A 12,356-nucleotide genomic window follows, 5' to 3' on the forward strand; every position below is an offset into this window, starting at 1 on the left:
AATGAGAAAAACAAAGTCTTTTAGGAACAATGACTTGTCTCACTTGTCAAGGATGGTATACAGGGCATTCTAGCTCTGTTATAGTTGACATAAGGTAGCCTCTGAGATCCCTTTTGATTTTAGAATATGACAACTATACTGAGAAATTCTAGGATAAAAGGACAATTTAAGCATCATGTTGCCATTTCACTCAAATAAATATGGACCACAAACTCTCACCATTATACCTTTCTCCTGAATTTGTGCAAATTAAAACTTTCTATGGAACAGATTTTTTTTTTTTTTTTTTTTGCTGAGGCAATTGGGGTTAAGTGACTTGCCCAGGGTCACACAGCTAGGAAGTGTTAAGTGTCTGAGACTATGTTTGAACTCAGGTCCTCCTGACTTCAGGGCTGGTGCTCTATCCACTGTGCCACCTAGCTGGAATGGAATTTAAAGAAGATGCATTTACATATCTTTTCCATCTCATGCTAAGCATCAAGGGACTCTTTTTTCCTAACTTGCAATGAAAATACTTCATACCTGTTTTCTCTCCAATAGAGATATTGGATAAGCTCTCTGCAAATTACTGTCTGTATTTATATTCTCTCAGTATTTTGCAAAGCAAATGTTTAATTTTATTTTTTCCTTCTTTCTCTCTCCTGGCCTTGTTCTTCTTCCTCTCTTCCTCTTCTCTCTCTCTCTCTCTCTCTCTCTCTCTCTCTCTCTCTCTCTCTCTCTCTCTCTCTCTCTCTCTCTCTCTCTCTCTCCCTTTCCCTTTCCCTTTTTCTTCCTCTCTTTCTTTTTGATCTTTTTCTTCCTTTATTTATTTGGCTTAAAAGAGGTAGGCCATGGAGGAAGACAGTATTGCCAAGCTGAAAGCAAATTTACAAAATTCTAATATCTTAAAGGTACTTTTCTGAGTTATGATTAAAGGTGGAAAGTACAATAAAGGATATGGGAGTCAGTAAAGTAATTCTATAGTGTCTCTAACATGGATATTTGCATTTTCAGTGATGTCACTTGAGCTACCTTGTTTTTTAACAATGGTTTTAAAAGACAGTGGCCCATAAATTAGTAAATGTATCATTTTTAATAGCACTTTTGTGTCTAAGGATTTTACATAATGTTGGGGTCAGGGCTTTCTGCAGGTTTGTTTTTAACTACTGAAATATATTCCCACTACTCAAAGACAAAGAGCCAAAAGCATAAATTTGGGGCAGCTTTTTCATCAAGGAGAAAGGGAACAAAACAAGTCGGATCCAATCCTGGAAAAGGAAAGAGGGATTGTATATGGGAGTGCTATGATTTTATACTTCTGCTCAATAACCATTCTCACAAACATTTTATCTGTTCTTTTCAAAGTCCCAAAGTTCTAGCATCAATGTATATTTCTGGAATCAAGGTGAAAGTGCTCCCTGGCCTTGGTGCTGATCTTTCAACTTCTTAAAAAGACTTTTTTTTTAACATTAAGGATCATGACAAATCTGAAAGATAGATTTAATCCCTCTGATCTGACAGATAAGTAGTTCAATTCAAAGAATATAAATTACTTGCCTGATTTTATACCCCAGATAGAAAATAGCAAAGGTAGAACTTGAACCTATGATTTTGCCACTCTTTGAAGTCATCAGAAAAGTAATTAGGGTCCAAAAGCCCACCACCAATCATATTTGAGTTTCTACTGGTCACATCTTAGAATTGGGATTATAGATGATGATTAATTCAATTTAAGAAGCAATTATTACAATCTTACTGTATATGATGCTGTGTGATAGAAATTAATGATACAAGAATAAAGTAATCTTTTCTCAAGAGATTAACATGTAGTAGAGGAGGTTGAAATACCTACAATATATACACAAATAATTAGCTATGAAATGTGCTAACAAAATGTAAAAACAACTCATGTCATAATTGATATAATGTAGTGCAATTTTAAAGTGATGTTTTTTTTTTTCAAATTGACTCTAAGGCTCAGATACTTCAAGTGATCTGTAAATAATTACATGCCCATTTAGTAATGTTTATTCAGATCTTCCAACTTCTAGCTAACTACTCATTTTTTCTATAGACTATCACACTTCTCTACAGTCATTTAATCATCATAAAGTAATGATACAATAAGCCCAGGCCAAAAATAACTCTAGCAACTGCCTGAGCCAATATGGATGCCCTTGATAATAAGAGATCTTTGGCAATGGATATTGAAAAAATGATTGTTTCCTTCTTATATTAATTACCAATTATAGAATTAAGACTAAGGTTGCCCCCCTTTTCAATTTCTCATTCAGAAATCATCCCTTTACATTATTCAAGCAGTCTTTGAAGAACAGATCTAATAATGAAAGAGAAAGCTCAAATATGATCAGAAGGTAAAGAAATTTTAACATAATTTATTTGATGGATTCTGGCCCTGTATTTTACTCAGAAGACTGAATAAAAGTGGATTCTCCTTTTTACTATGATTATTTTAGATAGAATGATATGGGTATTCCCAAGTCACCTTGACCAAGATTGAATGATCAGTCATATGCCTCTGACCCTCATTAGAATAATCCCACCCCTCATATAGTAATTCTCTCATTTCTGTTAACTTATCAGATTTGATTACCACCCTCAGAAATATCCACTCATCCAAAGACATTTAAGTGTTAAATGTATTCTTTGAGAGATCTTTGGCACTGAATCCATCTTATTAATAAAATGCTAGGATAATTAATAAAATAATTAATTAAGAATAAACTATGTTCCTGGAACTTTGTAGATATCACAATGTACACAGCTATATTGCATACCTCATGAAAACAAATCATTCACTTTTTCACTCTTCTTAAAATGTGACTTTCCATTTTCTAGGTCTTCTTTTTTTAAAGATTGACATTTTCTTTTATTTTTCCATTTCACTTTTAATTAATTTATCTTATTTAATATTTTACCCACTTACATTTAAAACAATTTTTTAACATTTGTTTTTAAAACTTTTGAATTCCAATTTTTCTCCCTTAGCCACACCCCCAGGTAAGAAACCACATGTGAAGTTATACAAAACATAAACATCATAATGTGAAAGAAAACAGATTTTCCACATAATGAAAAACCCTCAAGAAAAACTTAAGTTGAGAGAGACAGAGATAGAGACAGAGAGAGAGAGATTAATGAGGAAGGAAAGGAGAGAGAAGGGTTTTTCAATCTGTATTTAGGCATAATCATTTCCTTCTTTGAATAGAGAGAGAATTTTTCATCATAAGTACTTCAGAGAAGTTATGTATCACTATACTTCTGAGAATGGCAAAGTCATTTACAAGTGGTCATCCCAGAACATTGTTATTATTTTGTATATAGTATATTTCACTTTGCTTGAGTTCATGGAGGACTTTGCAGGTGTTTTTCTGTGAGCATCCTGCTTATGTTTTCCCATAGAACGATAATATTCCATCACAAACACACATCATGGTATATTGAGCCATTCCTCAATTAATGGGCATCTCCTCAATTTCCATTTCTTTTTGCCCTGAGAAGAGAGCTGCCGTAAATATGTTTGTACATACAGGTCATTTTCCTTTTTAAAAAAAAAATATCTTTTGGTATTTATGCCTAATAGTAATATTGTTAGGTCAAAGGATAAGCATGAATTCATAGTCCTTTGGGCATAGATCATATCTTTTGATCATTTATCAATTGGAGCAGAGATCTTATTTTTTATTAAATTTTTATCAGTTTCTTCTACATTTGAAAAATGAGGCCTTATCAGAGAAACTTGCTCCCAAAATTATTTTTTGCAATTACTATTGCCAACTATTTCCCCCACTTATTCTCTCTGTCCTTTCACCCTATCCCTCCTCAAAAGTATTTGTTACTGACCACTGTCTCCCCCAATATACCTTCTCTTTTATCACTCTCTCCCCCTTCCTCTATCTTATTCCCCTCATATTTTCCTTCAGGGTGAGATAGATTTCTATACCCATATTGAGTGTGTATATTATTTTCTATCTCTGATCTTTTCATTGTGAATGCTTGAAAATCCTCTATTTCACTGAAAATTTTTCTTCTGAAAGATTATACTCAGTTTTAATGAATAAATGATTCTTAATTGTAATTGTATCCCCATTGCTCTCTGAAATAGCATATCCCAAATCCTCTGGCCCTTTAATTAGAAGCTGTATTCTGTGTTATTCTGAATAGCATATCCCAAATCCTCTGGCCCTTTAATTAGAAGCTGTATTCTGTGTTATTCTGACTATAGCTCCACCATAGTTGAATTGTTACTTTCTGGATGCTTGCAATATTTTCTCCTTGAACTAGGATTCTGAAATTTGGCTAAAATATTCCTCGGAGTTTTCATTTTGGGATTTCTTTCAGGAAGTAATTAATGGATTCTTCCATTTTTATTTTACCCTCTGGTTTCATAATATTAGGACAGTTTTCCTTCTATAATTTCTTGAAAGATGATGGCCATAAAGCCATAATAAGATAAATAATAAGATAAAAAGGGGGCTCCTTTTTTAATGATTTCAGGTAGACCAATAATTTTTTAAATTATCTCTCCTGATTCTATTTTCTAAGCCAGTTCCTGATCATTGTTTTTCTAATGAGATATTTCACTTTTTTATTTTTTTTTAAATATTTTTGTTTTGCTTTATTATGCTTTGATTTCTCATGAAATTGTTAGCTTTTATTTGCTCAATTTTTAAGGAATTTTTTTGAGAGAGCTTTTATACTTTTTCCCCCATTTGGCTAATTTTGCTTTTTAAGGCATTCTCCTCATTAGTTTTTGCATTTTCTTTTTTTGTACTACTTTCAATTCTTTTCCTAATTTTCCCTCTGTCTTTCTTACTTGATTTTCAAAATCTCTTTTGAACTCTTCCATAGCTTGATATCAATTCTTATTTTTCTAAGAGGCTTTTGATGTAGGAGCTTTGACTTTGTTATCTTCCTTGTCACCACAGTAACTTTTTGTGGTCAGAAACTTTTTGTTGTCTGTTCATTTTCCTAGCCTATTACTCAGTCTTTTAACTCTTTGTTAAAGTAGGGCTCTGTTTCCAGGATGGAGGAGGGTACACTGGCCCAAACTGTCCAGAAATTCTTCTAGGGACCTGATCATAAGTCTTTTTTTCTTCCCTGGAACTGATAAGAGCTCTGGAAGCCACCAGTACTGCCGCTGATTCAGAGGTCCTGCTTTGCTGAAGCTGGGGTTAGGGTTGCACTGGCCTGGCTTGTATTGGAATTGTATGCTGGGTTCCTACCCTGATTCCATAGACCTTTTCTGCTGACTTTCCAAGTTATTTTTTGTGTCTTTATACTGAAGGTCTATAAACTGCCAGGATTGATGTGGATTCAGAGTTCTCTAGACCTGCTCCTACTTTACTGGAGTGCGACTGGACTGGAGCTATTCTGGTGCTTTCTGCACTGGGACAGTGCAATGGGCTCCCACCCTGGTTCCACAGACTAACCTTTTAAATTGTCTTCAGCTGGAAAATGTTCATTCTACTTCATCTTTTGGGCTGTTTTAATGCTCTGAAATTTCTTTAGAATCATTATTTAAGGGAATGTGGAGTGATTTGGGGGAGAGGTTGGGCGAGTTCCTGCATTTACTTCACCATCTTGACTTTGCCATCCTAAATCCACATTTTTAAAATTGCTATCCATCATACTTCCAATGAATTCCTATCTCGACCCATCTGAGCAAGGTTTCTTTTGTTGTAGTATGATCCCTTTGGAAATATACTTACAGACTATTTCTTATACATAAATAATAAATACATAAAGTATTTCTAATATTTAAATTACATATTTTAATTACTTTTAAAAATTTAATACATAAAATAAAATGGCTAGGATTACATAAAGACATGTTTCTACATAGGTAGATAGATGGATATTTAAAATGCAAATCAAGATTAGGAACTCCTGTTTAGAATCCTTTGTTTTCTTCAAAACCCTACATTATCAGTACATTTTATATGATGCCTTTCCTGACATCCCCAGCTTCCAGTGCCTTCCTCCCCCCAAAATTATCTTGTATTTATTTTGTATGAATTTGTGTACACTTGTTTATAAACAGATTGTCTCCCTTATCAAATGTAAGCTCCTTGAGTGCAAGGTCTGCTTCAATTTTGTTTTGTATCCTCAGTATCTGGCACACAGTAGGTGATTAATAATTATTTCTTGATTGAATTTTTCCCATGTACCCCAGGCACTGGGTTAAATACATTTAAGCATTGTTTAGGGAATGAAAAGAACACTGCCTCAAGCTCAAATAAGCACTTTTTCAATGACCATGGAAAGAGCTACATGATTACCTAAGAGAATTTCCAAGCCTGCTAGAATTCCTAAATGGAGTCATTAGAATATAGAACTAAAAAAAAAGAACTTCATGATCATAGGATCAGACATACAGAGCTAGAAATGCCCACATAGATCATTTAGTCCCCTTCATTTTACAGATGAGAAAACTGAGATATAGGTAAGGTTTTACTAGTCCAGGTGACAAAATTCAAATTCAGAGCCTTTCAACATTTGATTCAGTGGACTTTCCATAATATCTTTAGATTGGGCATCCAACCTATTATAATGCAATTCTACCAAATATTTTGAAAAAAAAATGGCAGGCAGTTCAACCTTCCAAATTGCTTGAGATATGTCTATATCAAAATACTTCCAAATGGTTTTTCTTTTCAAATGTTAATAAAAATAAACCTGAAGTATTTGGTGGAATGAACAAAATGCTACACTTGGAGCCAGAAAATCTGGGTTGGAATCCCAGCTCTTCATATTAGCTTCAGACCTTAGGTAAGTATTGGGCTTTCTCTGATCTTCAGTTTTTTCCACCTACAAAATGGTGGTGATCTTGGAAGTTCCCTCCAGCCCTAAATTTATGCTTTCTTTTGCAGATGGAAATAATAATGATCACAATAAAGAACTAACATTTATATAGCACTTACTATGTATCTAGCTGTGCGACCATGGGCAAATCCTGCTTGCCTAAGCTCCTCATTTGTAAAAATAAGCTAGGTAAGGAAATAGCAAACTATAATATTATTGCCAATAAAGTTCCAAAATGGGATATTGGACATTACTAAAACAACTTAACAACAACAATGGCCTATATTTACAATTATTTTATATAAATTACTATTTATATTAATTACCTTTACAAATATCTCATTTTATTTTTACAATAATTCTGAAAGATATATACTATTATATCCTATTTTTACAGAAGAGGAAACTGAAACAAACAAAAGTCAACTGAGCTGCCCAAGATCACAATTAGTAAATATCTGAGGCTGTATTTAAACTCAGGTAATTCTAGGTTGAGCATTCTAAACTCTACACCAGTTAGCTGGCCCAATAAAATAAACTTATTCTATCAAATCTTTAAAGATCAACTAATGTTGATATTAAATAAATTGTTTGGAATAATAAAGAAGTGAACCTACCAAATTCCTTTTATAATACAAATATGACACTGATACATAAGCTCAAGAAGAATTAAAAACTGAAAAAGAAAATTATAGACAGAGTGCAACACTAGGGAAAAGATCACAACAATACATTTTAAAGATTACACATTAAGTAAAATAAAAACACATAAATCATTGGCATTTCTATGTTATCAAGAAAACACAGCATCAAGAGAAAGAAAGAGAAATCCCATTTAAAATAATGGCAAACAATATAAAATATTTGGGAGTCTATCTGCTAAGACAAACTTGGAAAGCATACAAAGTTACAAAACTATTCACACAAATAAAATAAGATCTAAACAATTGGAAGAATATCAATTGCTTATGGGTAGATCAAGTTAATACAATAAAAATGATAAAAAGAAAAACCATACTTATTCACTGTCATAACAACCATTTCTATTCTTTTGAAAAAAAAAATGGTCTAAATTACTATTGATTAGAGAAATGCAAATTAAGACAACTCTGAGGTACCACTTCACTCACACCTTTCAGATTGGATAAGGATGATAGGAAAAGATAACAATAAATGTTGAAAGTAAATGCAGACAAAATTAGAAGGGAAGTAGAAAAACTGGGGGAAATGTTACATCCAAGAGTTCTGATAAAAGCCTCACTTCTAAAATAAATAGAGAATTGACTCAATATAAAAATTTGAACCATTTTCCAACCGATAAATGGTCAAAGGATATGAACACTCAATTTTCAGATGAAAAAAAAATTGAAACTATTTGTAGCCATATGAAATGGTGCTCCAAAATACTATTAATCAGAGAAATGGAAATTGAGACAACTCTGAGATATCACTACACACCTCTTAGATTGGCTAAGATGACACAAAAAGATAATGACAAATGTTGGCAGGGATGTGGGAAAACTGGGACACTGACACATTGTTGGTGGAACTATGAATAAATCCAACCATTCTGGAGAGGAATTTGGAACAATGCCTAAAAAGTTATCAAACTGTGCATACCCTTTAATTCAGCAGTGTTTCTATTGGGATTATATCCCAAAGATATCTTAAAGGAGGGAAAGGGACCTGTATGTACAAAAATGTTTGTGGCAGCCCTTTTTATAGTGGCCAGAAACCAGAAACTGAGCGAATGCCCATCAATTGGAGAATGGCTGAATAAATTATGATATATTAATGCTATAGAATACTATTATTCTGTAAGAAACAACCAGCAAGTTTATTTCAGAGAGGCTTAGAGAGACCTCGATGAACTCAAACAAAGTGAAATGAGCAAAACCAGGAGATCATTATACACGGCAACAACAAGATTATATGCTGATCAATTCTGATGGAAGTGGCTCTCTTCAACATTGAGATGATTCAAACCAGTTCCACTTGTGCAGTGATGAAAATATATACCCAGAGAAAGAACCATGAGAATAGAGTATTGGAACACAACATAGCATTCTCATTCTGTTGTTATTTGCTTACATTTTGTTTTTGTTTCTTCTTCAGTTTTTCTTTTTCTTCCTTCTTGATCTGATTTTTCTTGTGCAACAAGATAACTATATAAATATGTATACATATATTGGATCTAACATGTATTTCAACATATTTAACATGTATTGGACTACCTACCAGATAGAGGAGGGAGTGGGGGGAAGAAGGGGAAATTTTTCAATAAAAGGTTATACAAGGGATAATGTTGGAAAAATTGCCCATGCATTATGCTTTGTAAATAAAATGTTTTAATAAAAAAGCAAATAAATAATAAATAGTAAAAAATTTAAAAAATAAAATAAGTAAAGTAAAATATATAAAGTGTCAAATTTATAAGAATACAAGTCATTCTCCAATTGACAAATAGTCAAAGAGTATGAACAAACTATTTTCAGATGAAAAAATTAAAGCTATCTATAGTCATATGAAAAAATACTCTAACTCACATTGATCAGAAAAATACAAATTAAATCAATTCTGAGAAACCACCTCACATCCCTCAGATTGGCTAAGATGAATAGGAAAAGATAATGATAAATGTTGGATGGGGATGTGGGAAAATTGGAACACTAATGCATTGTTGCTAGAGTTGTGAAATGATCAAATCGTTCTGAAGAGCAATTTGGAATTATGCTTAAAGGGCTATCAAATTGTGCAAACTCTTTGACCCAGTACTGCCACTACTGGGTCTGTATTACAAGGAAATCATAAAGGAGGGAAAAGGACTTGCAAGTGCAAAATATTTGTAGTAGATTTTGGGGGCTCACAAAAATATTGGAAAATGAGTGGCCCCATCAATTGGGTAATGGTTTAAAAAGTTGTGTTATATGAAGATGATAAAATATTATTGTTTTATAAAAATTGACAAACAAATTGTTTTTAGAAAGATTTCCATGAACTGATGCTGAGGGAAACAAGCATAATCCGGAATATATTGTATGCAATAACAGCAAGAAAGTGTGATGATCATCTACGAAACACTTTGGGTTTTTTTAGCAGTTCAGTGATTCAAGGCAATCCCAAAGCACCTAGAAAAAGAACGAAGGAGACTAAATGTAAATCAATACATGCTATGTTCAGTTCTTTTTTCTATTTTTTTTCTCTCCCATAGGTTTTCCCTTTTGTTCTGATTTTTTCTCTTCCAACATGATTCATAAAGAAATGTGTATTAAAATTAATTAATTAATTTAAAATTTTGAGTTCTGCCTCTGGGCACAAAGATTATTCTCCCAAACTTCTTGTGCAGCAAGCCACGGACTTAATTACTAACTTTCTGATCTGATGGCTAGGGTTCTGGTGGTTTGCCCACTGAGTTGGGGTGGTCTGGACTAATTCCACCTTTTATGGCCAGGGTCCCGCACTAGGTCTGAAGGCCTCACAGCTGCCCTGTTGTTTCAGGATTGCTGGCCTTGATTACTGATCTGTGCTGTAGCAAAGAGTCTCCTGACAGCTTATCTAGACACTATTTTTATAGTGGCCAGAAACCAGAAACTGAGTCTATGCTGGGCTACATTGCCCTTTTACCAGAGAGATCTTTCCTGAATTCCTTATAAATTATCTTAACTTAGTAAATTATTTCACTTTGTCTTTTTGTAGATTCTGTGTCTCCAGAATACTTTTAGAGGCTTGATTTGCCATTGTTTCCAAGGGAATGTGGAGAGGGCTCACGCAGTTTCCTGACTTCTCTCAACCACCTTGTTTCTATCTCTAAAGAAAGCATTAAAGAAAAAAAAATAATGACTTTGAAGGTTATAAATTCATACATATCCTTTAACCTACCAATATTACCACTTGACATGAGTGCTAAAAAGATTTGAGGAAAACAAAGGAAAATGACTTGTATGTACAAAAAATATTCATAGCAACTCTTTTCTCAGGGCAAAAAAATTGGAAATTGGGGGGATGCCCACCAATTGGGGAATGGCTCAATAAACCATGGTTTATGATGGAATATTATTTATCTATGGGAAATGATGAGCAGGATGCTCTCAAGGAAAAAAAAACCTAGAATGTCCTCCATGAACTCAAAGTAAAATGTACTGTATGCAAAGTAATAGCAATGTTCTAAGATGACCAGCTGTGAATGACTTTGCTATTCTCAGTAATGCAATCATCCACAACTATTCTGAAAGACTCATGATGAAAACTCTTATGTGTACCCAGAGAGGGAACTGATTGTGTTTGAATACATATTGAAGAATGTTCGCTTCTCTCTCTCTCTCTCTCTCTCTCTCTCTCTCTCTCTCTCTCTCTCTCTCTCTCTCTCTCTGACTTAATTTTTCTTGAATATTTTTATTTTTATTAGTTGCATAATTTCACAAGTGTTTTCTTAATTGTGGGTGGGGATATTTAAAATTAAATATATATATATATATATATATATATATATATAAATAACATTTTTAATGTAACTAGGGAAAATACTAAATAAATAAAAGAGAAGGGGATAAAAGAATGACTTTGAATGAATAAATTATTTTGACCTTTTTAAATATCCAAATTAATTATAAAGAACTATGATGAAAGATGCTATCTGCATCCGGAAAAAAAGAATTGATAAATAGATGTATAGAATAATTTTACATTCACACATATATGTATAATACATATTTATCACATATTTGAAAGGAATAGTATGTTGTGCATAGTAGATTTCCAATTTCATGTGTAATCATCTTTTTATTGTACTATGTTATAGAAATACTTGTTTTATTCCATAAATTAAAAATAAAATGTAAAAAGAACATACATAACTCTCCAGTCCACAAGGAAGCAAAATTGTCATTGCTGCCAACATAGCTATAGCAAACTTATATTTCTTACAAAGTATATGAAAAACTTTTCCAATCCTTATCTTTTCAAAAACAAAAGTCTTGCAGGTCTCCCATTGCATTAATATCACCAAGGCATGATAACCTATTCTTGGTTATGGCACACACAGGTTGATAACCATGAGTGCTTATGTCTATACCTCAAGAGAAGGGTCATATGAGGAAACCAAGGCATCTAAGATGATGGATAATATCACTCATTACAAGCTGATTTCTTGGATTGCTTGGGAAAAGTGCACTATTTCCTAGCAGCCTGTTCAGAGCTGTATGTGTAAATCAGATGAAATCAGAGGAAGCCAATCCCTACTCCCTAAAGCCAATGTCATTAGTAATTAGAGCAGAGGACAATGATGAGATGATTTTTAAAAAATGGCAGTCAAATATGACAACTCAAGCTATGGAAGTTAATTTATGGCTATTTTTTCCTGGGTTCCCCCAAGAAAATCTAGAGCTCACTAAGAAAGCTTCTCTCTCTACTTTAAAAGAAAAACTTATTAGTGTCACTTTCGTGGATAAAACCCATCTCTCCTGGCAAAGATTTATTCAAATGAATGAGAATTTCTTAAATAACTACTATGTATCAGTCAACAAAAGAGGTCCTAAGGAGACAATGATGAAAAG

The 12,356-nt window shown here is 33.2% G+C and overlaps 1 protein-coding gene across 4 annotated transcripts in view; it reads right to left on the minus strand.

Moving 5' to 3' along the window:
- The window catches only part of ZMAT4 (zinc finger matrin-type 4), a 756,392-nt gene that overhangs the window by 555,576 nt on the left and 188,460 nt on the right, over positions 1 to 12,356 (minus strand). The gene's annotated exons all lie outside the window — the stretch shown is intronic.

Source organism: Sminthopsis crassicaudata, chromosome 2, assembly GCF_048593235.1.
Source record: "Sminthopsis crassicaudata isolate SCR6 chromosome 2, ASM4859323v1, whole genome shotgun sequence".
NCBI classification, from domain to species: Eukaryota; Metazoa; Chordata; class Mammalia; order Dasyuromorphia; family Dasyuridae; genus Sminthopsis; species Sminthopsis crassicaudata.